The sequence below is a fragment of the Pelodiscus sinensis genome, chromosome 8, assembly GCF_052426305.1.
Source record: "Pelodiscus sinensis isolate ZL-2025 chromosome 8, ASM5242630v1, whole genome shotgun sequence".
Taxonomy (NCBI): Eukaryota; Metazoa; Chordata; order Testudines; family Trionychidae; genus Pelodiscus; species Pelodiscus sinensis.
In genome coordinates, this window is record NC_143059.1 from 67,625,059 (window position 1) to 67,652,430 (window position 27,372).

The window sequence follows — 27,372 nt, forward strand, 5'->3', positions numbered from 1 at the left end:
GCCTCCAGAACATCCACTGGCATTAGGTTCTCGTGTATGTATGGTGCACTTCCCTATGTTTATTTTCACCTGCTGCCGACTGATTTCATTGGATGTCCCTTGGTTCTTGTGTTATGGGAAGGAATGTAACGGAAAGTACCGGTCCACAATTTCAAAAGTGACTAGTGTTTCTGAGTACCAAACTTGAGATGCCTTAACAGTGCCAGATTCTTATAAAGTGCCCATCACCTACGCTGTGAAAATCAGAGCTAGATAAAGTTATTTTTAAAACTTTTGAACAATGGAATAAAGGCAAGAAGGACAATTTAGGGTGAACAGAAGGGAACTTCCAGTGCAACAGTAAACTGCAACAATGGTACGATAATGGTGAAATAACAATGGCTTACAGCTAATCAAATGCCTCTCATTAATAGGTACGAATTCAATCCAAACTTGGAGATAATAGTTCTTTTTATGTTGTTGGCTGTCAGCATTGACTAACTGAGCTGAGCAATCGTGTTTCATTTCCCCACGTTTTGTTCCTGCATCTGGTGGGGTAAAATACAAATGAATGCAGATGCTTTCTTGGAGCCTGTGAAAATGTTTGTGCTCTGGCTAAGAAAACAAGCCAAGAGTCATTTATAAACACAGTTTAAATTTATAAACACAGTTAGTTTAAATTAATTCATAAATAAACTATTTTTGTGTGGCAATTAGTTCAGATGGAAACCTCTTCCAACTCCCCGGTCACTTCTTTATTACTTCTTATTTACTTTGTAAACAGCTGCTGTGCTACCTTCCCTACTCCTCTCCACAACTTCCAATTCATTTCTCTCTCTGGATAAATGCTTCCCTTTCTTGCCAGTAATGTCACTCGCTCACTCACAAGAACAAAGAGCAAGTGTGCACGGAGCAGGCCTCTTGTAAGTGTAAGAAGTCAGTGTCAGCATAGTGTTTATTGGATAAATGAAGATGGGAAGTCACAGAATTTGTTAAACCAATGAAGGTGCCATATACTCTCTTTCAGGCAGGAGCAATGATGTCCCTCTAGGTAATAAAAATACTGCAGACCGTGAAGGCTACCAGCAGAGATAGCAGCTAGTAGTTCTAGGAGTTGTGGGAAACCCAGAAGAAAGAGCTGTTGAGTGTGATCCTGAGAGGAAAAAGAAGTCCATAGATTCTTGGGCACAGAGCTTGCTGGTGTGGCAGACTTGGGGATTTCAGAACAAGCAGAGCAGCTGTTGCTTGTTACTACCATGCTCAGGGAAACAAGACTTAGTGGACATTTTTTGTCAGCCGCACAAAATGACACCAAGAATATATCTGACTTACACCATTTCTTATCTCAATGAAAACAACACGTCAAGGTCCCAAATATTGGTTATCTGATTGGGTTAAAGAGGAAATAGTGTTTTTTATTAGATCTCCTCCTCATTGCCTCATCTTCTGCACTGTTTAATGATTCTGAAAGGTCCTGAGGGTCCGTAACTACCATCAGTCAAGATTTTTTTAAGCGCTTGAATTGCCTCTAGAGAGCCACAGAATCATAGAATCCTAGAGCTGGAAGAGACCTCAAGAGGTCATTGAGTCCAGCCCCCTGCCCAAGGCAGGATCAATCCTAACTGAATCATCCCAGCCAGGGCTTTGTCAAGCTGAGACTTAAAAACCTCTAGGGATGGAGATTCCACCCTCTCCAGGGAACCCATCCCAGTGCTTCCCCGCCCTCCTACGGAAATAGCTTTTCCTAATATCCAATCTAGATCTCCCCACTGCAACTTGAGACATTGCTCCTCATTCTGCCATCTGTCACTACTGTGAACAGCCTTTCTTCATCACCTTTGGAACCCCCCTTCAGGATGTTGAAGGCTGCTACCAAATCCCCCCTCACTCTTCTCTTCTGTAGACTAAATAAGCCCAGATCCCTCAGCCGCTCCTCATAGGTCATGCGCTCCAGCCCCCTAATCATTTTGATTGCCCTCCACTGGACCCTCTCCAATGCGTCCACATCCTTTCAGTAGTGGGGGGCCCAGATGCAATACTCCAGGGCTACATCTACATTGGCATGATTTTCCGGAAATGCTTTTAACGGAAAAGTTTTCCGTTAAAAGCATTTTTGGAAAAGCGCGTCTAGATTGGCAGGACGCTTTTCTGGAAAAGCACTTTTTGCGGAAAAGCGTCCGTGGCCAATCTAGATGCGCTTTTCCACAAAGAAGCCCCGATTGCCATTTTCGCGATCGGGGCTTTTTTGCGGAAAACAGAACCATGCTGTCTACACTGGCCCATTCGGGCAAAAGTCTTTCGGAAAAAGACTTTTGCCCGAACGGGAGCAGCATAGTTTTTCCGGAAAAGCACTGATGATTTTACATTAGATCGTCAGTGCTTTTCCGGAAATTCAAGCGGCCAGTGTAGACAGCTGGCAAGGTTTTCCGGAAAATCAGATGATTTTCCGGAAAAACTTGCCAGTGTAGACACAGCCCAGATGTGGCCTCACCAGTGAGAATAAAGAGGAATAATCACTTCCCTAGATCTGCTGGAAATGTCACTGGCGTTGGAGAAGTTTTGCAGTTGAAAGACTTTACCTGGAAGGTCTGCGGGTGTGGTGGAGTGGTATTCAGGCACTGTTATTTCCAGAAAGGACTGAGCACCTAACCTCTGACAATCAGCCCCCTCGGAAGTGTCTCAAATTGGGCACCAAAACTGGAGACAGCGGAAAGCAAAATCTTGGTCTTTTTAGGAACATCCAGTGCCTTATCATGTCAGGCGCTGGAAGGAGGAATCAGAGCCCCCCCCCCCCACTTCTCTAACACCGCCTCTCCCTCCCCCAACAGGTCTGGACAAAGTAAGGGTATCCATTGTAATCTGTGAGTAAAAGTGTTGATAAAAGTGTGTTTAAGTCACCTGGCTTGGTTTTCATTGATTTAGCTACTTCTGGGACCTCCCCTGCCTCCTCTAAGCATCGTCTTCCACTTGCCAGCAGAGGGGTGTACTAGGTACTCTCTCCCAACTCTATGGGGAGGACGTTGGAATGGGTGTGATGACAGCGGAATAAAAGACCCATGGCACAGCTAACCAGTGTCAGCTGACTCAGGCTATGGGGCTGAAAATTTCTATCTATTGGCTTGGGCTGGAGTATGGCCTCTTGTTGGCGGAGGGAGGAGAGGGGGAGGGAAGAGATTCCCAAGGCCCAGGATCCAGCCTGAATGTCTACACAGTAGTTTTAGAGCCCCACAAGCCAGTGTCAGTTGCTGTGGGCCTGCCATGGGCGTTTAATTGCTGTGCGGACGTACCCATTCTAAAGAGGGCTAAGAAGGGGAGAAGTCTGAGGCAGACTGACCCCACAGCGAAAAGCAGTCGAAGCTTTGCCATTAAATGCACTGAGCTGCCTGCTGGCTAGAACACCGTGGAAAGCAAATTACACACATTCATTGGCATATTTATACTAATTGGTTTTGACTGTGTCTGTGTCCCTCACAGCAATGGGAGCCAATGAAGCACCTCGTGAGGTAAGTGGATACTGGTGGCTTTGCATGAATATTCCAGCTTCTCATACCCTTAAGATGAATTTTGGGGTGAAAAATATGCTTATCACTAATAACAGGTTCGTTCTAGCTACTTAGAGATGAATTAAGATGATTAATGAGACGCACACACACTGGGTTTTATTAATACCACATTCCATATAAGCAAAAAGTCACGGAACTAGAAAAAAACCAAGATAAGAATAACAACAGAGTCAGCAACATCTGTGCTCATGAAATCCCCTTAACGTGAGATTAAGTGTTACGATTGTCACACTCCTGTTATCCCGAGGTCTTGCTACGGGACAGGTTTGATACTTTTTTATGCTTGTCTTGCTTATAGACACCTAGTTCTGAGCCTCTACTTGTTTTAAGTCATGGCCTCTTGTTCATATCTTCCATTCACGTTATTCGAGTGGAGGTTCAAACAACTGGCACAGTTAGAAGATTTTCCATACCGTGCAGTAAAGGGGTGTATGGCCAAATAAAGCATTTCCAATCTAGGCGATGTATCACTGTGAATCTTCTGAGGCGTGATTACTTACTAACGCTAACTTTTATTAGGCCTCTAATGGCCGTATGTTAAAAAACACTAGGCCTCAAGCCAAACACTAGGCTTCAGGCTCACTGGAAAGCTTATTTTTACAACAGTTGTTAAGTTTCTTTGCTTATTCCTACTTCCATGATGCCTCTTCATTTCATTTGAACTAATTTAGCAAGTATCTTAATTCTTTCTAGGATATTCATGATTATTTGCGCGATCACATAGCTCAGGTTAACAACAAAGCTGCCGATGAATGGAGGGGGCAAATAGGGAACACAAGAGCCCCATGCTCTCTAAATTGCCACATGAGGTTTGTGTGTGTGTGTGGAGGGGGAGACACAGCATGCTCTGGGCAGTGCTGAGGCCTGGCTGCTCCTGCTCCCCTTCTGCCTGAGGGATAAACACAAGGGAGGGAAAGGAGTTGTTTAAGTTCAGGGCCCGTGCGGCCATCCACTTGGCCATCAAGACGTGTGTAGTCTTGACATTAGAAAAAGGTTTCGAACCACCGGAGGAGCGAAGTTCTGAAACCGTGTTCTTAGGGGATGCTGAGGGAGAGCCAGAAGTACCAGACGCAGCACCAATGTTATTGGCTCCTGGCTGAACAAGCCGCAGAGTTAGCAATACCCTAATTTCTATGGGGCTTCAGGTGGAGATGCAGGGCTGGGGCAGCCAGCACCTGCCACTCCCCCCCTCCCCCCCCAGCTCTTAGAGAAGTCTGGAGTGCACTGCACGGCGCTCCAGTGGCGGTTTAAAGGGCCCAGGGCTCTAGGCACCGCTTTGGAATTGCCAGACCTCAGGGCAGTTGCACTTGTGGTCCCCATCTCCGTCGGTGGGCCTGCCCCCATGGGGAAACCTGATGGACGGGCGACGTGCTGGGGAGCCGTGGAGAATTTAGGCATGGAGCTCTCAGTCACTGCCCTCAACAAATCAACCTGGGAACGGAGAATAAGACAGAGGCAGAGAACCGGGAAATCAATCGGACCCTTTTATGAGTCTGACTGGCCCCCGCAGTCGCATGAACTGAGAGAACCTTTGCCAGGGTTGTCAATCCTCATCCTTCCGAGACTAGGGAAGAGAGATTTCACCCCATGCACAGCTCTCAGCCCTCAGAGATCCCAGGTGGGACCCTGGCCTTTAAAAACGAGCAGAGTGGGAATGCTGGTGTGATGGGGTCTCTCTCCCATTCTCTCCTCAAAAGGTTTCATGTGAGCGTCAGAGGCTAGCCAGCCCACGGGGCTGCATCTGGAGGGGCAGGCCCAGGCCGGTCCTGAATAAAGACGAGTCTGAGGTGGAGGAGGAGATGTGTGGCTGCTCTATAGGCAGGAGGCCTGGAACCAACAAGCTCAGTCAGGGAAACTCTGCAGTTCTTGTCTGAGGCCAGAAAATGAAGAGCCTGACAACAGTCAAAGAGAAAGTCTCATGAGGAGGGGCAGAGTTAAGGAATCCTCTCCTGAGCAGCAATTCTGGCAGGGGTCAGGAGAGACATGGAGTGGGTAGAGGGGTGGGTCGGGCTCTGTGAGGGAGCCCTGATTATAGGGCAGGATCTGAACTTTCCCAGAGAGAGCCCTGTCATGGAAAAAGAATGAAAAGTGAAGCCTGATTTCCATTTGGGGTTACCAGGGAGGACCCTGAGAGACCTGGTGCTGAGAGAAGGGGGAATTTAGAGCTGACAGGAACACGTCTAGGGAGGAATCTGGCAGAGTGCACACTGGCTGCCTGTACTAAGGTCTCTGGACTGGAATCCAGTGTACATGATAGCCCCACATTCATTTACCAGCCTTTGCTAAGGCGGTGTGAAGTACAGTTCAGTATGGGACTATTTTAAAAAATTCTACTCCTGTCCCATCCTGCAAACCCCATTTCCAACCAGTGTCCTGTTTGTTCTTGCATTTTTATCCCACTCCTCACACCAAAAGTCTTAGATCCTGGAAATCCCACAGGAGAGACACATTCCCCTAGGTTACTTAAAAAAAAGCCAGTTAATATATATATATATATATATATATATATATATATATATATATATGAAATTCAAACACAGCTTTTACCATTAAAAAGAATAAAACAAATCTTCAAAGCATGTAAAAAAGCCTACATGAACTCCTGTTATAATAGACATCAAATCTTTTTCTATCCCTCACTTAAATGTAAGTATTAAAACATTTATTTAAAAGAAAATAAACCCCTTGCTCGTAATTCTTGAAATCCAATTTATGACAAACTGAAGAGAGATTGTGCTGAAGAGAAATTACCATTGTCAGAGTGTTTTTTTGCCCACTCAGTCCTGCTTCCAACAAAGTACATTTTACCCACTCCTGTTATTACGGATTCCAGTCAGGGTGCAGGACTACAGGGTGAAGCTCATGTGAAAGCGATAAGGATGTGTTGCTAAGCCGGATTGTTTGGTCTCCCCTAGACAAGGCAGACAGTTCGGGTTACTGCCCCCCCTGCAGAGCTACCCAGAGACTGACCAGCTCAAATCTGGGCAGACTCAGTTCTAATGGATCAACACTCAGGAAACCAACCCCCCAAAGGGACCAAAACAACAGATAAAGCCATTTTACTCTGTGTAAAAGTTTTACACAGAGACAGCTTATAAGATTAGCTCACTATATCAATGAAAGAGAGATATGAACAGTGGTTGCTCACTCCCCCACCCCTCCAAGGAAACAATTATTTACACCAAACTTGCTAATAAATAAAAGTGTTTTTATTAAGTATAAAAAGTAGGATTTAAATGGTTGCAAGTGAAAACAGATCAAAGTAAGTTATTACATTCAAATGAACAAAAAACACTAGCTAGTTCTAACCCACTAAGGTCATGTCTACACTAGGAAACTATTTCGAAATTAGTAAATTTGATGTAACTCCCAATTTAAGAAAATTGAACTAGCATGTCCACACTTTGAGGAAGCCTCAAAATTAGTCCAAAGCAGGCTCTGTTAATATAGATGCGCTACCTTGACTTAGAGCCCCAGGAAGCACTGGGGAGTAATTAGTTCGAATTACTCTGGGGAGTAGCTATTTCAAAATAGTGGCACGCTACCATTATTTTGAAATAGCTCTTTCAGAATTAGCATTACTGCGGATGAAAAGCAGGAGTACAGATTTTGAATTCAGTGGCCTGTTATTTTGAAATAACAGGCTTGATAGTGTGGACGCTCTGCTTATAAATTTGACCTGGGGGGAGAGGGTGATTTTGAAATAAAGTGTGGATGTTTTCTTTTTCCACAAAAACCCCGTTTTCTGCAAGATCCTTATGCCCCAAAAAAGGAGGTTTACCGATCTTGTGGAAAAAAGCGGGGGGTTGCACAACAAGAAAATGTCCACACTGCTTGTTTTTGTGCAACCTGCCCTAGGCAAAACCGGATCGGCAGAAAATATGCAAATGAAATTGCAACTCATGCAAATGAGTCCCTCATTAGAATATTTTTTGCAGAGAAAACTTGGAGTGTAGATGTAGCTTTAGTGTAGACCTGGGCTAAGAAACTTGTTACATGCAAATTTTTACCCTAAACAACTGTTCTTATCTCAGGTAAAAAGCTTTGAGTTAATTGATCTTTATTCTGGCTCTGGTCTACAGCTTCTTCAAAGTTCTTTGTATCCACTTAGGATGGGCCAGGCAGTTTCAAAAGCCAGTGAAGAAAAAGAACGTCTGGCTTCTCATTGCTTAAATAGACTTTTCCTCGTGGCAGAACCCTTTGTTCTGCACCCCCAACCCCATCTTCATGGAACAGTACCAGGAATTTTAGTCGCAGGTGGCATGGTCACATGTCTTTCTAGGACCAACCACAATTTGGGCTTATAGGACAAACACAGATGTCTCCAGGTCATTAGTTTGAGTACCGAGTCATTAAGATCCAGAGCATCAGTAATGGACCTCATTAGTATCTTTAGAATTATAAGCAGATTCACACTTCATATTTCTAACTTCACATACATATGCAGCCAATTGTGACATTAAATTGATGTTACATGAGGTATTTTGTCTAACGTGTCTTTGAGTTATGTATATTCATATTCATAAGCCAATGTTCATAAAGCATGGAAGGGCTCTGGGACAAACACGTTTTGTGGTTTGCCAAGAAGCCATCAGACAGCAATGATGCATTGCCACTATTGACTCGTACCGTCTTTGAACCAACAAATCTTCATGCCCTGTGAAAGGGGCTTTTGTAACGTGGGTGGAATGCAGAGGATATCAATGCGAGCTCTAGCCAGTGCTAAGCTAAGGATGACTGTGTCCTTTTCTGTGTGATGAGTTCTATGCTCCCGGGTTGTTGAACACAGAAGAACTTTTCCTGACAATGATTGCCTGACGTTTAGTTCTTCCCTTGTAAATTGCAATGCATCCAGATTAAAGATCTCCCTAACTTGAACTGTAGGGATATACTTGTCTAAATCCAGCTCCAGATGGTTGGATCCATATCCAGTTATCAGTTGCTTGACTCATCCTGTTGCTGGATCAGAGAATTAAGTAACACTTCGTGTCACTATTACCTGTCAGCATCAGTGTAGCTAAATGAAGGAAGAATTAGGGAAGGGAGTGTATATGCTGACAATCTAAATCCTTATTTTATGTTGCCTTTTTAAAGAAGACACAATGGGCCAAAGTTATCTCAGACATGACTCTGCTGAGTTCTGTGGACAGATACCAGGGATAAATTTGCCCTGGTTTAAAGTTGTCTCTTCTTTTTGGCTGAGGCTTTATCTTTAAGCAGTCTGGCTTTCTCTCCTTCTATAATGAGAAAGCAAAGCTTTCGGGGCTGGCTGGTTTTCCATCTTTCTAATGGGAGTATTTCTTGGCCAAAAAATAGTCCTGTGTCACTTGCCAGCCCTCATTTGGCCTGATGTTTCACATACGGTGTCCTCGGTTTCATCAAAAGATTCCAATCCCAAACGTGACAGCGATGCCAAGAGAATTACTTTGAATTCAAACTCTGTTAAGCGCAGCATGATATCATGGTGGAGTCATCAGGTGAAATGAAGACTGACAGTTTAATTTCTCTAAATACTGTAAAAGAAAAGACATCTGCCATGATGGCTTCTGGCTTCCACAGGTTGACAGTAATAGACCATGTCTCTCTTTACTGCTAAAAAAAATCCTTGTTTTAATCTATACAGTTTTTTTTAATGGAGCCAAACATGGTATTAGAGTCTATGACCCAGATCTTTCTCCCCTCTCCACCGTGCCTCCAGTTTCTATGGTCCAAAGGAGATCTCAGATTTGCTTGAGTCATTTTATTTGTCTACCTAATGGAAACAAAATCCTGAAATATCCTTTCCATCTTTGTCTCTCTTCCACGGCCAAACTCACTCCACCCTGTTCCTAGATTGCAAGCATTTCAGGTCAGGATGGTCTCTCTGGGCTAGAATAAACAGTCACTCGGTCCTGATTGTGCAAGGAGTCGTGTCTGTAAGTGTGAACTCGTTGACTTCAAGGGGCTTCATCCTACATGTCTTTGACCAACCGCAGACAATGGCCCACATCCCAGGGGACCATAGACATAACGGTGTCTGTCTTCTGTAATGTCCAACATTTCATTATCTTTTAAGGTGTTCAACTGCAGACAGTATCACCAGGTCGGTCCTTTTTTTCAGACACACCACCCATCTCAAGGTCCCTCCCAGCCCTATAGTTCAGTGAGCCAATGAACACCGACATAAACAGGCTGCAAATAAAGGGTGCAGGGAAAAAACAAAACCAGAAGTGAAATGATCTGCAGCTTCTGTCTCTCTAATCTATAGTCTATGTAGAGCAGCTGAAATGAGAGAGAAAAAGCCTTCATTAAACTATACGCTGAATGCAGAATGGATAATAGGATCTGGCTGTGAAGCTGACTGTGCTGTCTGCAAATACATTATAACTAGGAATCTGGCCGTCGTTCTCCACCCATCAAACCTGCTTTTGCATTCATCTTAATGCATGGTGGTCTGCTTCCTCAACCCAGTGAAAATCAGGATTAGGGTGGGTACAGGGTAACGGGGCTGCAAACCCTTTGAAGGTGAAGATGTTCCAGATGCCCAGGGTCTGGCTGTGCTGCGCAAGAGTCAACGTGGTTCTCCTGATGGTTCTTGTTTATGTTAAGATGCAGCAGGTGGCCAGAGAGTTGAAAGGGTCGCTCCTCACACGCAGCAAAGCTGGGCTATGAATACTGATCAGCGTGGAGAGATGCTGCTTTAGCTCAGAGCAGGCTCCGATGTGTGTCCTGTGAAGTGGATATAAAGATAAAAACAAGAGCAACTGTTTGTTTCGTCCATGCTGTATTAGGGTACAGCTATACTGCAGCATTATTTTGGAGTAACTGACATTATTCTGAAATAACACAGTGACCGTCTACACTACAAGCCATTATTTGGAAATAATGTCACACTGGAGGACTTCTTACTCTGACTCCTGTAACCCTCATTTCACGAGGGCTACATCTAGACTGGTGGTAGGAATAAGAGATCCTCCGGAAAAGGGCTTTATTCCGGAGGATCGCGCCAGTCTAGACGCTTTTTTTCCGGCTTTTCCCCAAGCCGGAAAAAAAGCGGCGGACATGTTTATTTAAATCCGCGGGGGATATTTAAATCCCCCGCGGATTTCCCTATGCTCACTTACCTGATTTGCATCCCTTTTCCGGAATTTGTGGCCAGTCTAGACATAGCCGAGGAGTAAGGAATGTCAGAGGACGAGTGCTCTTCCTTCGCCTTCTTGCTGTGCAGACAGCGCGAAAAGCCGAGTTGAGCTATTTCGACTTCAGCTACGCAATTGACATAGCTGCAGTTGCGTAGCTTAATTCGACTTTAGCCCCACTGTGTAGCTGTACCCTTAGTATTAATGTGAAGAGCGATGTGCACATCATGATGGGTAAACCACGGCCTTACTCTGCGTGCATGTATTGTGCGTACCAAAAACGGACTCTGTTCTTCACTACGACCTTTGGTGCAAAGATAATAATAAAATCCTAAATGAAGAATCAAAAATATACAGTCCGTGAAAAATCCCTTCAGCCCAGTGACAAACAATTGTAATGTACTTCTGCCTGCAGAGGGCTACATTTTTGTCAAAACAGATTTTCTATGAAAAATAGGTTTTTTTATCAATACAAAAATATTTAGTTAGTTGAAAGTTTCCAGTTTCCAGAAACCAAACCTGAAAAGGTTTGGAAAAAATGGTTTTCAAAAACCAAATTTGTTTTTAAGATTTTAGATTAGTTCTTTTCATTAAAAAAAAACCCTGAAAAATGTTCTTGGGAAATTTCTTTTAAAATATTTTCTGGTGAAAATCAGCATTTTGCAACCAGCCGTTGTTCCTTCCCCTACTCAACAGATGCTTTTTTGAATTCAGAATAAGAGAAAAGATCATTTTAAAGGGCTGAAGTTCCCTAAAACAGGTAACAGATGGGATCAGAGAGTGGGATCGGAGAAAAAGAAACTGGCAGGTTAAAAATATTTTTTAAAGTCACATCCTGTCTTATGCTCCATATAGTACTGTACATTAGCAAAGCTGGAAGGGTTTTTAAACGATAACTAAGATTTCAACATTTGAGCTGGTGCTTTGCTTTTGGAATGTCAGGCATCTCGGTCTTTTTAATTGGGTTCACTTTTTGGCTCTAGCATGTTTGATATTTTTGTGTTTGCCCTCATGTAAAAAAAATGTGTAGAACTTAATCGAGATGAAGTTAATGACATTCTATAAAAGTTACTTTTAAAACTAAAGAATGGAATGTAAATTGTTAATCCCTCCATACTAGCCTATGGAATTCTGCGGATGAGACGTGTTCATTGTAACCTACAGGATGATCTGAACTTTCCTTTTCTCTCTTTTTTTAATCACTTTTGAATACATTCTATAGAACTGTTCCTTAAGGAATAATTTTGTGAGTAGGCATTTCTATGGTATTCATTGCCATAGTAGTTGACCTTTACTCTATGGCAGTGTTTCTCAAAGCGGTCTGTGAAACAACTTTCAGAAGTGCATTAACTGGCCATGCTGATTTGTTTATTTACTGGCGCTGTGGCCATAGAGCCTCGTGACTCCCATTGGTCCATTTCATCATTTGCAGCCAAGGGGCACCATGGGAAGTGGCGGCCTGGCCCACACTGCTTCCCATAGCTCCCCTTGGCTGCAAAGGGCTAAACAAAGCCAATGGGAACCGTGAGGCTCCGTGGCCATGGCGCCGGTAAATAAAGAAACCAGCGTGGCCAGTTAATGTGTTTCTCAAAGTTGTTTCGTGGACCACATTGAGAAACACTGTTTTATGGTGTATTTTAAAAAAAGAACAAATGAAGAAAGAACAAAGGGCAGGTGTCTGAGAGAGACCACAGTGAATATGGTTCCTCAGTAATACAGGCAACCGGAAACAAAATGGCAGCCGCCTTCTAGTTGGGGCTGGTCTTGCTTTGAGTAGGGGTTGGAATAGATGACCTCCTGAGGTCTTTTCCAACTCTAATAATCTTTGATTCTATTATTCAACTTGGGAAGGAGGGGAATTAACAAACTCTCTCTCTCCTCTGTATAGTTAGAGAGTTTGTCTGTCTGTTTGATCAAGAACTCCTCCTAAACGGGAAGAGGTAGGACTACCATATTTGGTATACAGCTTCCTCTTATCATAAAGTAAAGCCATATAAGGGTTTGGTTGTGCCAAGAAAATGGGACCTGGCTGGAGTGGAATTGCTTCTCAATAAACCAAACAGAAAAGAGACAGGATCACCAAATGATGTAAAGTCCTCAAAATTGACAAAACCAAGGAAATGTGGAAAGAGACTGAACCAGGATGAGCCAGAAAAATGGGATGAATCTGGAAAAGGATTGCTTCTCAATAAACCTTCCTGAAAACTGATAAAATGAAGAAATTTGGAATAGTCCTGTGTTTTGGCAAAGCTAAATCAATGCTTTAGATTAAAAAACTAGAAGAAAATATTCCTGGAAACTAAATCGACTATAGACCTTCTTTGATTAAGACATAGAAAATGATAAGTGGTTTTAGGGAGAAATAAAAATACACTTGATGTAATTCTCATTTAAAAAAAACAGTACTCAAAAAAATTAAACAGAAAAATTTTAACAATCCCTTATTTTAAGAAATAAAAAACCCTTCAAAATAAGACTGTATTTTTTAAAAAATACATTCATTAAAATGTACAAGCATGTACAGGTTTCTTTTATTTTCAGAAATAAATCTTCAAAACCTTGAGTTAAGGACCTGAGCAAAGCAGGATAAATCTGTTAGTATGTATATATATAAAACAGCAAACATTAATGAATTTTTAATTTCTTGGGATGCTTGGTAAGTATTATGGCACAGAACATACGTAATTAGGGTACGTCTCCACAGCAGCATTATTTCGGAATAATGTCGGTTATTCCGAAATAACTATGTAAGCATCTACACAGCTAGCCCGTTATTTCAAAATAATTTAGAAATAACAGGTGGCTTATTTTGGTGTTTGTAAACCTGATTCCACGAGGACTAATGCCTCTTCCAAAATAGCTTCAATGCAGCTATTTCAAAATAGCTCTTCCACCAGGCCACTCAAAGTAATTACCCCTCAGTGACTCCTGGGGCTCTAAATCAAAGTAGCCCGTCCACATTAGGGGAGCCTGCCTCGGACTAATTTCCAGGCTTCCCTGCAATGTAGATGTGCTATTTTGAAATAAGCTATTTTGGAGTATTTCTTCCAGAACAGCTTATTCCGAAATCATTGTGCATAGTAGACGTAACCACAATGTGCTAGCCACATAATTCTGAGGCAAAATTGGGAATAGAACACTGAACTCTTGGGTGCGTCTAGACTACATGGCTCCGTCAACAGAGCCATGTAAAGTAGTTTACTCGGCATAGTCAAAGAAGCGGGGATTTAAATGATCCCCACTTCATTAAAATAAAAATGGCTGCCACGCTGTGCCGACAATGAGCTGATCCGGCACAGCGCGGCAGTCTAGATGCGGCGCGGTCGAAAAAGGTTTGTCGAGACGCACCCTTTAATATTAAGCATAATGGCATCTTTCATTCAACATTTTGGTTAGACACAATATATGGAATATTTAATCTAACGGTGGGCTGAGGAAGCTGCATCAGAACCAGATTAGCTCCAGGCTGGGTGGTAGGTTTAGGATTGAGGCCAGATCAAGATTAGGATTCAGGATGCAAAATCTTGTCCCCCGTTGCCCTATAAATAGTGGAAATCTTGCCTGAAAAATGTAGCACAACAGATATGTGTAGGAGCGGCTTGATCTCGTGAGACCTTAACCACCTTCAGTCAAAATCTCCTGTGAAGTGGTGTTTCAAGATGTAGCCATTTATGACTTTGAAAAATTAGGTTCTTTCAATTCTTCAAGCAAGGCAGAACCTAAACTTTAGGAGCCAGGAATTTTTAAAATCAAGGAGTTCAGCTTCGGGGGGTTCATTTGCTAGTTTTGTTGAGTTAAAAAAGATCTTTAATAAACAAAAGAAATTGCCATGAAAACATATCTGTCGACATCCGGTTTCACAAGCTTCCTTTTACAAAGTGCCTAAAGGGCCTTGACTTTATCCTCTTTAAAGTAACTAGCACAAGGACAGAAGTACTGCAAAGAGCCTATTGAACTATTTTAATAATGTATGACTGATGACTAGACACATAGATCTTTTTTGTGGATCTTTAATTGAATTTTTTTTAATTAGACCCGTTCCAGGAACAGATGCAATAACCCAAATCACAGTTCTAATCTTTACCAAGAGACAATTTCCTATTCTCTGAGAATACTGGGGTCTTTTCAGCTCTCCTCCAGCAATAAATAAATATCAATAACTCAACAGCACAATGGATTTAGACAACTTTTATCTTTTTATTTTCCTACTGGTAAAATAAAACTAGTCCATCAGCATGAAGTGACGTAGACTCCTTTTATTAGTCTCCAGTTATGGATGGGAACCAGTTTCCATTGTTTTCATGGGAGCCTCCTGGCTGCCATGTGGCACCGCACATAAAACACCCTCTCCAAACAGCTGTGCCGTCATTTAGAAATGCAGCCGCTTGCATCTGCAGCCACGGTGCCCAGCCAATGGGAGCTACAGAGCTGGTGCGCAGGGCAGTGTCTATGGACAGAGACAGTGCACAGAGTGTCCCTAACCACCCCTCCACCTAGCGGTTGGACATGCTGGCTGCTTCCCCAGAGCCACACAGATCTGATGTGACGACTAAGAGGCAGATACAGTCACTAAGTCGGTTATAAATCCAGGCTGAAAGGAACCAATGTGATCATCGTTACTCATTGCACAGGGTCAGAACTAGAATCCTGCGTCTTCATATCCATAAATCTGGCCTGAAAGTAAAGATGACCCTCTTGTTCCTAGCGACTACAAGTCGTGAGTCCCTCATCTGCATTGGTATTTCTGGGCAAACTATTGCACTAGCACTTGTGGGAACATGAATGTGAACAGGCCACCCACATTTAAACCATTGTGTCTTCCAGGCCTGCTCTGGATGAGGGTCAAAAAATAAATCAATAAACTCTTCGGGTGCATCTACACTGCACCCAGAGCTGGAAAGAAGCTACACAATTTGAGCTATGCCAATTGCATAGTTTATTTCCAGTTAATTTTAAAATAGCTTATTTTGAAATTTTGGCGCTGTCTACACAGCACTTATTTTGAAATAAACCACTATTCCAAAATGTCCCTTATTCCTTGCAGAATGACGTTTAAAGGGACGTCGGAAATTATTTGAAATAACGGGTGCGCTCAAAAGACGCAGAATAGCTGTTTCGGGATCCCTCTGGGATCCCAAAATAGTGCTGAAGTGTAGACATAGCCTCATAGGGTACATCTAGACTGCAAGCTTCTTTTGAAAGAGAGCATCCACACCTCAAAACCAGATTGAAAAAGTGATTTGCTTTTTTGAAAGAGAGCATCCAGACTGCATGGACGCTCTCTCGAAAGAAAGCCCTGATTGCTATTCACAGAATGGCCACCAGGGCACCTGTGCTTTTTTCGATTGCCTCTTCTTTAGAAAAATGTCCCTGATCTGAGTCCCCACCCGCCTTTTTTCGAAAGAGCTCTTTCGAAAAAAGCATTCTTTCTCGTAATTTGAGATTTACCAATGTCGAAACCCCCCCCTTCATTCTTTCGATTTAATTTCGAAAGAGCATGATTGCGGTGTATGTTTTTTTCAAATGAAGGGCAGTTTTTTTGAAACCCCTCCCCCCAATGTTGTCTAGACATACCCATAGTGTGTTTCCATTGTTGTCCCTCTTCTCTTTCCCATGGTGAGATGTAATAGGGCCACCTAGGGGACAGAGCACTGACTTGGGATTCAGAAGACCTGAATTCTATTCCTGGCCTTTATGGTGACCTTACTTCAACTTTGAGCCTCAGTTTATCCATCTGTAAATCGGGGATAATCAGACTGACCTTTATAAAGTGCATTGAGATCTACTATTGAAACATGCTACATAAAAGGTAGGTGGCATTATAAAGGAAGGGGAAATGCACCTGATTATCACGCCTAACAGATTGTAATCTGCTCTTCTTGGATCAGTTGTATGATTGGAACCTAAGACCTTTATCTTTAAAGCATAAGCCTGGCCAGCATGAGCGAACGACTAACATCTGTTAAAATGGAAGTTGTGGCAAACATGCATCTCTTATGTGCCTGACCACCAGGGATTGACAAATATCCTCATCTCCAGAATATGGGTTTCGTCATCGCTGAATTACCCTCCAAAACGTCAAAAAGAAGAGTGGCACATCAAGCCACTTCCAACAGCTCTCCATGGTTGTTCTTAGGAGAACTGGGGATGGCACCTGCCTTGTATGATGGAAGGACTTGGCACCAAAGAATGCGTTCACAATTTGCTTCCTGCTCACGTATTTGTTTTCTCCTCCTGGGGAAAAACCAATGACGCTTCAAGAAATTCTCCCAGCACATCTCAGATATGAGCTGGATGAGATGTGAAACCTGAGAAATATGGATGTTCCAACCCCCCCAAAAAAAGAAAGAGAAGAAATATTTGCTAAGAGTTATGTCTTGAGTAAGAGTTGAAACATCCAACACGTGGCCCATGGGTTATACGTGGCCTGCGGTCTATTTGTTTGCAGCCCACAGGTGGTAGCTAAAACAAAAAATTAGTCAAAATAATGGTCTTCTTCTGTTGATATGCATTTTAGTAGTTATATTCCTGGATTATCATTGCTCATTAAAAGTGCTGATATATGGGTGGAAATCAGGTAAATATTGCAATTTATTTATATCAGCAGAACTGACTTAAATGGGGCCTGTTTGTTGTGTAGTCTTGCCTTAATCTTTGTATTCATGCCCGTCAGTGTGAAAGAAGGTATTTGCATATAGTTGCATATATATTTGCATGTATATGCAACCACACTTAAGTGGCCCTTGGCATGCTGTGAGTATCATTGTGGCCCCCAGGGCTTCCAAAGTTGAGTAGCCCTTATCTAGATGATGAGAGCGCCTCAGGCAACAGATTACTTTGAAATGTCTTTATGGCCAAGCTGTTTCTTGACAGACACAAGAAACAGCTGATTTCATTCTAAAACCTCCTCATTGAATTTAGTGTAGAAAAATCATTCCATTGGTCAAATTTCTCGGTAAACATTTAAAAAAATCCAATCATCTTCTGTGTTTGAGAATAAAAGAATAGAAAAGGCCAAGCAGTTAAGGCACATTACAAGCAGTCTCCACGGCTGTCTCCAAAAACAGGCTGTAATTTCTGAGAATGCTCCTCCCGAAAGTTCACTATGACAAGCGCACCCCATCCTTGTTCCTGAGTATGGTCTCTCAACTCACTATTACTTACTAGTTCATACAAGCACCCTGTTTGCTTCCTGGGTGTCCATGGGTTCCTTTGAAAGGAATATTGGATCAGATTGAAATGTGCCAGCTTTATATCAGCTTAGGATATTCATGGTCTGCCTGGAATTATCCTCTTTAGGAGGAAGAGCATCTAGTGCTAAGGTTGTGCTAATAAAGCTTGGATGACACAAAGTTGGGAGTATTGCCAATGCACAGGAGGACTGAAATATCACACAAGAAGATCTGCAGGCCCTTGAAAACTGGAGTAGTAGAAATGGGATGAAATTTAATAGAACATAACATAAGAACTGCTGTACTAGGTCAGACCAAAGGTCCATCTAGTCCAGTATCCTGTCTGCCGACAGTGGCCAGCACCAGGTGCCCCAGAGAGGATGGACTGAAGACAATGATCAAGTGATTTGTCTCCTGCCATCCCTCTCCAGCCTCTGACAAATAGAGGCCAGAGACACCATTTCTATCCCCTGGCTATTAGCCTAGAGCAAGGTCATCATGTACACAGAGACTAACAAGAACTTTTGCTACAACGTAGGGAGATATAATTTGGAAACAACAGAGGAAGTGGAGGAGCCAGATTGATTGGAAAGAGCATGATTCTGACTGCCAATGTGATGAGGTTTGAGAAAGGCTAATGGAAATCCTTGATGCATTCAGTGAGGTATTTCCAGTGGCAATAGGGAAGAGTTATTATCGATATACAAGGCACAGATGAGACCTCATTTGGAATGCTGTGTGCGGTGCAGGTCTCCTATGCTTATGCAAGATGAACCCAAACTAGAAAAGGAGCAGAGAAGAGCTAGTAGGATGATGAGAGGACTGGAGAACCTATCTTATGAGAGGAGACGTAAGGAGCTGGCCTGGTATAGTCTAACAAAATGAAGGAAGATACAATTGCTCTTTACAAATTCATCTGAGGGGTAGATGTCGGGGAGGGAAAGGAGCAATTTTCATAAAGGTCCAACGGTAGCATGACAACAAATGAACATAAAGTGGCCATCAACAAGGTTAGGTTTGAAATGAGATATATGTTTCCAATCATCAGAGCTGTGAAGTTTGGGAACAGCCTTTCAAGAGAGCTAGTGTGGGGGATGAACCTAACTTCTTTCAAGATGAGCTCGATAAGTTTATGGAGGGGATGTTATAATGAGATTGCCTACAGTGGTAGACGATCCATCCCCAACTACTGACAGCAAAGATCTCCAGTGGCCAGAGACTGGACACCAGATGACAAGAGCTCAGATCTACTGCAGAGACGTCTTTCCACATGGGAAGCAATGAGGATGGAAAGGAAGGAGGTATGTTTTCCTAACTTGACAGCATGGGCCATGAGTCAGCATTGGGTTTGAACTAGATTAACTGGTGGATTCTCTATAACTTGAAGTCTTTAAATCATGACTTGAGGAGGTCAGGAACTCAGTTAAAGGTTATGGAGCTGTTGCAGGCATGGAGGTGAGAGATTCTGTGGCCTGAGATTCCGATGGCCTGGTTAGCTGATTAGAGTGGTCTCCTTCTAATTTTATAATTTATAAATGCCAGGCTTTGCCCTCGTACCTTCTCCATACAACAGGGACCCACTTCCCTTTTACCAACCTGAGAAAGGCAGGATGATTCCAGTCGTCTGAAGCCTCTTGTCACAAATCCCAGAGTGAGAACTTTTGATCTCTCAAACATTTGTTATTCCAAAGACGTCCATCCTCCTAGCTATCCGACGAAGGAAGGTGATTCAAAGAGGGCAGGAGAAATGGACCTAGACGTAAATAGATAAATAAGGATTCCACTATTTGTTTGCTTCCTATCCCAGGGGTTGATCCCTGACTGTCCCCCTTCAGACTGATCATGATCACGGAGCAGGTGAAGTGCTGCTGTTTGTATTGCCAGTCCCTGGGATGGTTAAATCATCAGCTTCCAGTGGATAAAATGGTAGCATCCTTATGCCGTAAAATGTGTATTTCCCCCTTACTCTTCACTGTTCTTATTATGTAGTGTTTGCGTCTCACCCTGCAAAATAAAGTCAGCCAGCCTGACAGAGTGAAAAACTAGAGTAAGCTGAAACAAAGAACTTTTGGAGAAGCACCAGATTTTAATCCTTTCCTGGGGGTGTAAACTCACTGACACATTAACAGTTACATGTCCTGCATTGGCTGCTGATGCGAAGCTTGGATCTGGACCTTGTGTTTTCTAGACCGCAAACACGATTCACTACGTAAGAGACACAAAGACAGGGAGATGAGGGTGAAACTCTGGTTCCTCAGGTCAGGCCACTGCAGTGTGAACTAGAAGGCAGCTCCCTTACACTGGGGTAGTAAAAAGTCCCATGTCTTGTGCGTGAGCTTGGCACTATTACTCATTCACTCATAGAAGCCCTGGTCGCATTATGCCTCTAGGCAACAACTTGGATCCAGAGCTAGGTAAGACCTCTCCCAATGTTTGGATTTGGGGTTTGGGTTGCGCCTTTCTCTAATTTTCTGTAATATGCCAGATTCTCCTCACACAGGAGATTTATTTCGAGAGGGCCAAACTATACTCTTGGGCTGTGTCTAGACTGGCAAGTTTTTCCACAAAAGCAGCTGTGAAACCAGGTTTACCTGCGCCGGTCGACAAAGGCTTCCTTGTTGACCGTGGCGCGTTTAGACTGCCCCAATGTGCCGACAAACAGCTGTTCAACAGCTGATTGGCAGAGAGCAGCAGCCATTTACATTTAAATGAAGCGGCAATTATTTAAATCGCCGCTTCATTTCCCTATGCCGGGTAGCCTAATCTATATGCCTCTGTCGGCAGAGGCATGTCATATAGACATACCCTTGGATACACCTTCTGATTCCTTTTCACTTGATACTCCCTCGGGAGTGCAGAATACGTGCCTTTAAGATTTTGCAGACAAGTCACTTCTAAAGCATAATGGCTGGTCAGTTAATTGTATCTGACAAAACTTCATCTGCAGTTTAACTTGGATAAAGATTTTTTTTTTTTACTCTGCGATGCAGTGATCCCCTCTCTTCTTATCACAGCAAAAACGGAGTTAGGAGAGGTGGGCCCAATCCGCTAATTAGGCTGCAAACAAGAGTACCTTAGGGTGGGGGCAGCTAATTAGAGAGGCTCAGCTGTGCAGAAACAGGCAGAGCCTATAAAGCCAGGCAGCAGCCTACAGACTGAGCTGCTGTGATAAGTAGAGGACTTATTCCCTGGGAAGACGAGGGCAGTTTGGTGCTATAGGCTGGACCTCCCTGGTCTGGGACCTGAATGGTCCCGAATGAGGGAGTTTGATGGATTGGGGCAGGTTAATGCTGGCCCCTTTGCTGCTGGCCTTTCTCAGGGAGGTTGCTGGGCTTCCCTCCCAGCTGCTGACCCTGGCTCCCAGCTTCTTTTGCTGGCCGTGGCTGCTGGGCTGCTTACCCCTGGGTTGCCAGACCGGCTCCTGTACCTAGCCCTGGCCAAGCTCCGGGCTGTCAGCCCTTTTGTCTCTGGATTCCTAGTCAGCCCCACTCCAGCTGCTAGGGCACTCTGGTCCAACTAGACCATGGATGTTGTCGGACTAGAGAGGTTGAACCTGTAGTAGACACAGAGAGAGGAGGGGAGCCAGCGTGTAGGGAGGAATAAGGGCAGAGAGAGGGAGTCGAGAACTGTTGAGCTGAGGGTCTCTGGACTGGAATGTGGAGGGGTTGGGTGTGGGGAGGTCTATGTTCCCCTGCCAGCCACTAAGGGGATGGTGTAGAACGGAGGTAAAGAATGGGTAGACTGTTTAGTACTGCAGATTGCATCCCCACTCCCGGGGTGCACTCTACGTGATGTAACTGGAGGGCTGAGTGGATCTTGGGGGAGCAGCTAACTGAATGGTGTCACACAAATCACAGAGAGGGGTGTCTACCTCAGGAGCTAAGCCTGAGTGACCAGAAGCAGGTGCCAGCCCTGTGGCGAGTGGAGCACCCTATCACATCCCCCCTGTTCTAAAAGACCTGCTGCTGAAGAAATTCTGCATTAATACCTGGTGAAGGGTTCACTTGGGGCCAGCAGGCTGAGGCGCGATAGTCTCTGAGACCCTCGGGGCAGCCTCGCTAGGTAACCTGAAGGCCTGGTGGCCAAGTTATGCTCCACTGTTCTTTAATGCTCCCAGTCTTCCCAGAGGAGGGCTACCAAGGTAGGCAGAGCTGGGCCTTCCCTCTCCACTGGGTCCCACCCAAGGTCTGGGTGGCGGGAGTGATGAGGAAACTCTGCCCCCACTAGCCCAGTTTCTTCTGCTCTCCTTCCTCCCACTCGTCTCTCAGTGTACGTGTGAGCTGCTCCCGCCATCTTGAATTCAGTCAGCTGGGTCTTCCTAGCTCACTTTCCAGTGTCTCCCTCGTCAGGGAGAAAATGGGGAGAGAATAGGGGGGCAGAGCCTTGGCCTTCCAGTTGGGTTCCCTTCTCCCTGTAGATCCCTCTGTCCCAGAAGATGCTGCCTGCAGCCAGTTGTGCCTTCACTCCCTACCCCCCGAAGCCCTGCCCCTTCCTGGAGCACGGAGCAGGGCTTGCCAAGGGTCTCACACAGACTTGGTGATGGGATCCTTTGGGATGAAAGGCATTGCATACCCTGCTTGTTAGTAATTCTTGTCAGTTCACTGTTCTTTGGTATCTGGGCTCAGTGCAAGAATTAAAGGGTGAAATTCTCTGCTCTGTCCTCTACAAGAGATCAGACAAGATTACTGTGGCCTAATAGGGAACGTCTACACAGCAGTGTTATTTCAGAATAACTGGCATTATTCCAAAACAACACAGTGCGCGTGTACTCTAGAAGCCTTTATTTCGAAATAATGTCGAGCTGGAAGACTTCTTACTCCGACTCATGGTAACCCTCATTTCACGAGGACTGAGGGAAGTTGAAAGAAAAGTGTTCCTCTCAATTTAAGCTACGCAATTGGCATAGCTGAAGTTGGGTAGCTTAATTCGACTTCAGCCCTGCTGTGTAGACATACCCAGGGTTTGACAAACTATAGAATCTAGTCACCCGTGGTGAGTAGATTTCAGCCGTGTGCCCCGTTTACCGGCGGCGCATGCATGCGCAATGTGGGTCTTGCGCATGTGCAACACGGGGTTGGCGAGCAGTTTGTCAAGCCCTGGACATACCTATAGCTATGAAGCCATGAACTTTTACATTAGCAAATCTCCCACTGTTGTATGTGAATGCCAGACTTCAAAAAAAACAAAAGCACGCTCTCTTAGACTCATTGTTCTGGCATATACAACTCTTGCGGTGCAAGTCACATATTCTCTACCATCGTAGGTTGCTCTTGGGCTGTCACCTGTCACTGTCATGTCCCTGTGCCGGTATCTTTAACAGAGCTGCAGAGGAACTCTGCTTTTCTTGTCCCATGAAAAGTTTTGAGAGCTCAACTAACTTTCCCATCACAAATGTAATGAAGTTAAAAGACCACATATGGGTGAATGTGGGTCCGCTGAAATGTTCTGTTCCAACAACTTCAAAACTTTGTGTAGTTGAAAAATTTAAACAAAAAAGTCAACTTCAGCATATTGGCATTTTTAAATGAAGAAATGTTTTATCCAAAAAACACCTGATGGGTTCTACTCTGAATAGGCACATGTAAAAAACTCAACTTTAGGGGAATATAGGGCCTGATCCACAGCTCTATGAGCTCAACAGAGAAACTCCCACTTATCTCGTTAGCCTTTGGCTCTGGCCTGCATTAGGCAGAGATGCTCACAGAAGATGACTGTACATTGGTTTGAAAATATGGGCAGTGAGATTTGGGCCTTCATCAACCAGTCTGCTGTGAAACAGTTGTTACTCTCCAGTTGCTGACAAATTGGTGGCATGCTCTAAATCCTTCCACAGGACTCTCTTCCCCACACTTTGGGTGTGTCTAGACTACATGCCTCCGTCGACGGAGGCATGTAGATTAGCCAGATCGGAAGAGGGAAATGAAGCCGCGATTAAAATAATCGCGGCTTCATTTAAATTTAAATGGCTGCCCCGATCTGCCGATCAGCTGTTTGTCGGCAGATCGGGGCAGTCTGGACGCGATGCGCCGACAAAGAAGCCTTTCTTGATCGACACAGGTAAACCTGGTTTCACGAGGCATACCTGTGTCGATCAAGAAAGGCTTCTTTGTCGGCGCATCGCGTCCAGACTGCCCCGATCTGCCGACAAACAGCTGATCGGCAGATCGGGGCAGCCATTTAAATTTAAATGAAGCCGCGATTATTTTAATCGCGGCTTCATTTCCCTCTTCCGATCTGGCTAATCTACATGCCTCCATCGACGCCAGCATTTAAATACTCCCAGTATTTTTAGACAGTCAGAGGGGTTGAAATACAACAGCTTTTACTTTTGTCTGATCTAAGATCTATTACCAAAGGTAAAAGACACATCATATGAAAAAGACTTTCCGATTAAACGTGCTTCTGTCCACTTTCCATCCTCTGGCTTGCTCAAAAGAGTGTGAGGTGGTGAATTGAAGGATGAAATGGTTCAGCTAAATAAGAAACCTTAGGGATAGATCCTGGGCCCCACTGTAGTCCTTATTGCAGCGCTGAGACAGTGCAAAGGATCTGTAATGATCCCAGGAGCCTTATGAGAGTAGTTCCCCTGATATAAGAGAATCCCCAGGTGATTTAATGTCAGTAAAGCTTTATGCCCCGTCCCTGGAGTAGGGAGTCTACAAGAGGAGTCGCCAAAGAATGTAGCTGGAATATTCAGTGCAGTGGAATATTCAGCCCTAGGAAGCTGTTACAGCTGGCAAGAGTGAGAACTGGCATCCACACCATTTGGGGGAAGAAAAGTGGGTTAGTAGAGTAATGTCTGTGCTCCCCCACTCTTTCCTCAGTTGCACCCAGGAGAGCTTGGATGCAGCTGGGAATCTGGGTGGGTGAATTTCTATGGGTTAATCTCACAGAACTGGAACAGAGTAACAATCATAGAATCACAGAACACCAGAACTGGAAGGGACCTCGGGAGGTCATTGAGTTCAGTCCCCTGCCCTCTCGGCAGGACCAAGCACCATCTAGATCTCCCCAATAGATGTCTATCCAACCTGCTCTTAAATATTTCCAGAGATGGAGATTCCACAACCTCCCTAGGCAACTTATTCCAGTGTTTAACCATCCTGACAGGAACTTTTTCCTAATGTCCAACCTAAACCTCCCTTGCTGCAGTTTAAGCCCATTGCTTCTTGTCCTATCCTCAGAGGCCAAGGAGAACAAGGTTTCTCCCTCTTCCTTGTGATGCCCTTGATACTTGAAAACTACTTAGATACTTGAAATAAATGACGGTCCATCAGTAAGGAGTGGGATGGGGAACCTGTAATTTGCTACCTGCGAGGGGTCGCAGGCAGAAAAAGCTGGTGAATTTCAGAAAGAGGAAGGGAGGCCGCTACCCAAAACTCTGCATCTGAACATCTCACTCCATCTTGAGCGGGACTTGGAGTTAGTTATGAAATATAAAGACCTAGATCTATTATAATTCAGACTACCTCCATCCCCTCCCAAAGCCTGAATGCCTGGACTATGACAGATATCTAGGAGAAGACTGCTGAGTGCATGCTGTCTCTTCACTAATATTTTGCAGACGGTGCCCACTTACCGTTGTGATGAGCATGCTCATGAAAACCCAAACACACCAGGCTGCCCATTAACTTGCATGGTCTCCCCTGCGTTCATTGGTAGCGATTGCCCATGAAGTCGTCATCTGGCCTCTTCCATGGTGGTGGTAATGAACCACTGGTGCCACCGCATGTACACTGAAGAATCTAGTGCCATTTGAATAAAGGATTCTTTCTGAAAGAACTCTGCCTGTGAAACGCACAAAGCAGGGACTGTAACTTCTTTGTTGCTAAAGCGATAAAGAAAGTAATGCCACACTAGGTTCTAAAGTCCCATTGCTGTCTGGAAATATCTTTTTAAAAAAAAATCACTTCTCTCCATCCAGTGTATGAAGGTGCCTGCAGTTAAAGGAATGGGAAGATGTAGGAAAGATATTGCTTCCCCGGAGTTTTATGAAGCTGATATCAATCTTTTATTTCATAAACTTCAGGCCTGTTATTACCTTAAAAGTGCGCTCCGTGGCATTAAATGTGACACTGACAAGAATACAAATAAGGGGGGAATCAAATGCTGCTAGACATTAAGGCCTGAACAGTGCTTCTATAGAAGCACTGGTTTTTAAACGTTCCTCAGAAGAGTTTAAAAGAGCCCTGAAACAGCATAGCATCTGAAGTGTGTTTGGGGGAAATCAATCAATTTTAAGCTTTAGTACTGACGAAAATAAATACAGTGTGATTCAGGTGAGGATAGGGTTTTGACTTCTTCAGCTAGAGACCCAAAGGCTTGTTTGCAAGCGGATGAAACAATATTGTGTACATGCACTCAGAATATAGGAGCATTCAAAGCTGGTATTTTTGAAGTAAAAATTCATCCAGATTTTCATTAACTGTCATTCCAAGAGGGCTTGTTTTCACAGTAAAGTATGTGAAATGCTGGCTCAGGAAATGGCCCAGAAGGAAGCAGTAAATACTTTGCCTAAAGGCTTGTCACATTTGCACAGTAGGAAGGCCCTAGTCTTTCAATGCATGTAAGTACATAAGCAAGTTTATAGTCCCCTTGAAAATGCCCGCCTGTTTACAATGAATGAATGTGCTTACGTGCAACACCGAATGAGGTCATAACGATGGTCATGACTTACATTCACACCAGCTGAGTATCTGGCTGTCTATATCTGGGTAGCTCAATTACTATAGAGAACTTTTCCTGGGTGTCTGGCTGGTGAGTCTTGCCCACATGCTCAGGGTTCAGCTGATCACCATATTTGGATTCGGGAAGGAATTTTCCTCCAGGGTAGATTGGCTGAGGCCCTGGAGGCTTTTTGCCTTCCTCTGTACCATGGGGCATGGATCACTTGCTGGAGGATTCTCTTGGGGTCTTTAAACCATCATTTGAAGACTTCAATATCTGAGATGTAGGTGAGAGGATTATTCCAGGAGTGGGTGAGTGAGATTCGGTGGCCTGCACTGTGCAGGGGGTCAGACTAGATGATCATAATGGTCCCTTCTGACCTTCAAGTCTATGAGTCTATGACCCTGATTTACATCAGTTGCAGATCTACCCATAATGCCTTTCACTAGAAGGGTCACAGAAAACTTTCCAGACAGATCCATGGATTATTGTGTGTGTAAAACAGCAGCACGGATATAGCAGTGTGATTAACTAACTGCTTGTGCCGCTAGAGCAGGGGTGGCCAACCTGCAGCTGGCAAGCCTCATGCAGCTCTTCACAGAAAAAATTGCGGCTCCCACACCCACGGCTCTCGGCTCTGAAAGGGGCAACGTGTTTCTGTCTGAAAGGGACAGAGCTGGAGTTGTGGCCTCCCATGCAGATTTCAAAATGGCCTCCTTAACAGGGCAATGCCTGCTCTGTTCTTAAAAGGGCAGCGTCCAGGGCCTTTTTTTTTTTTTGCTCTACAACTTTTTTCCCTCGGCTCTTTGCGCTATATCCACCACTCTTTTGGCTCTTCATCTGTAACAGGTTGGCTACCCCTGAGCGAGAGGC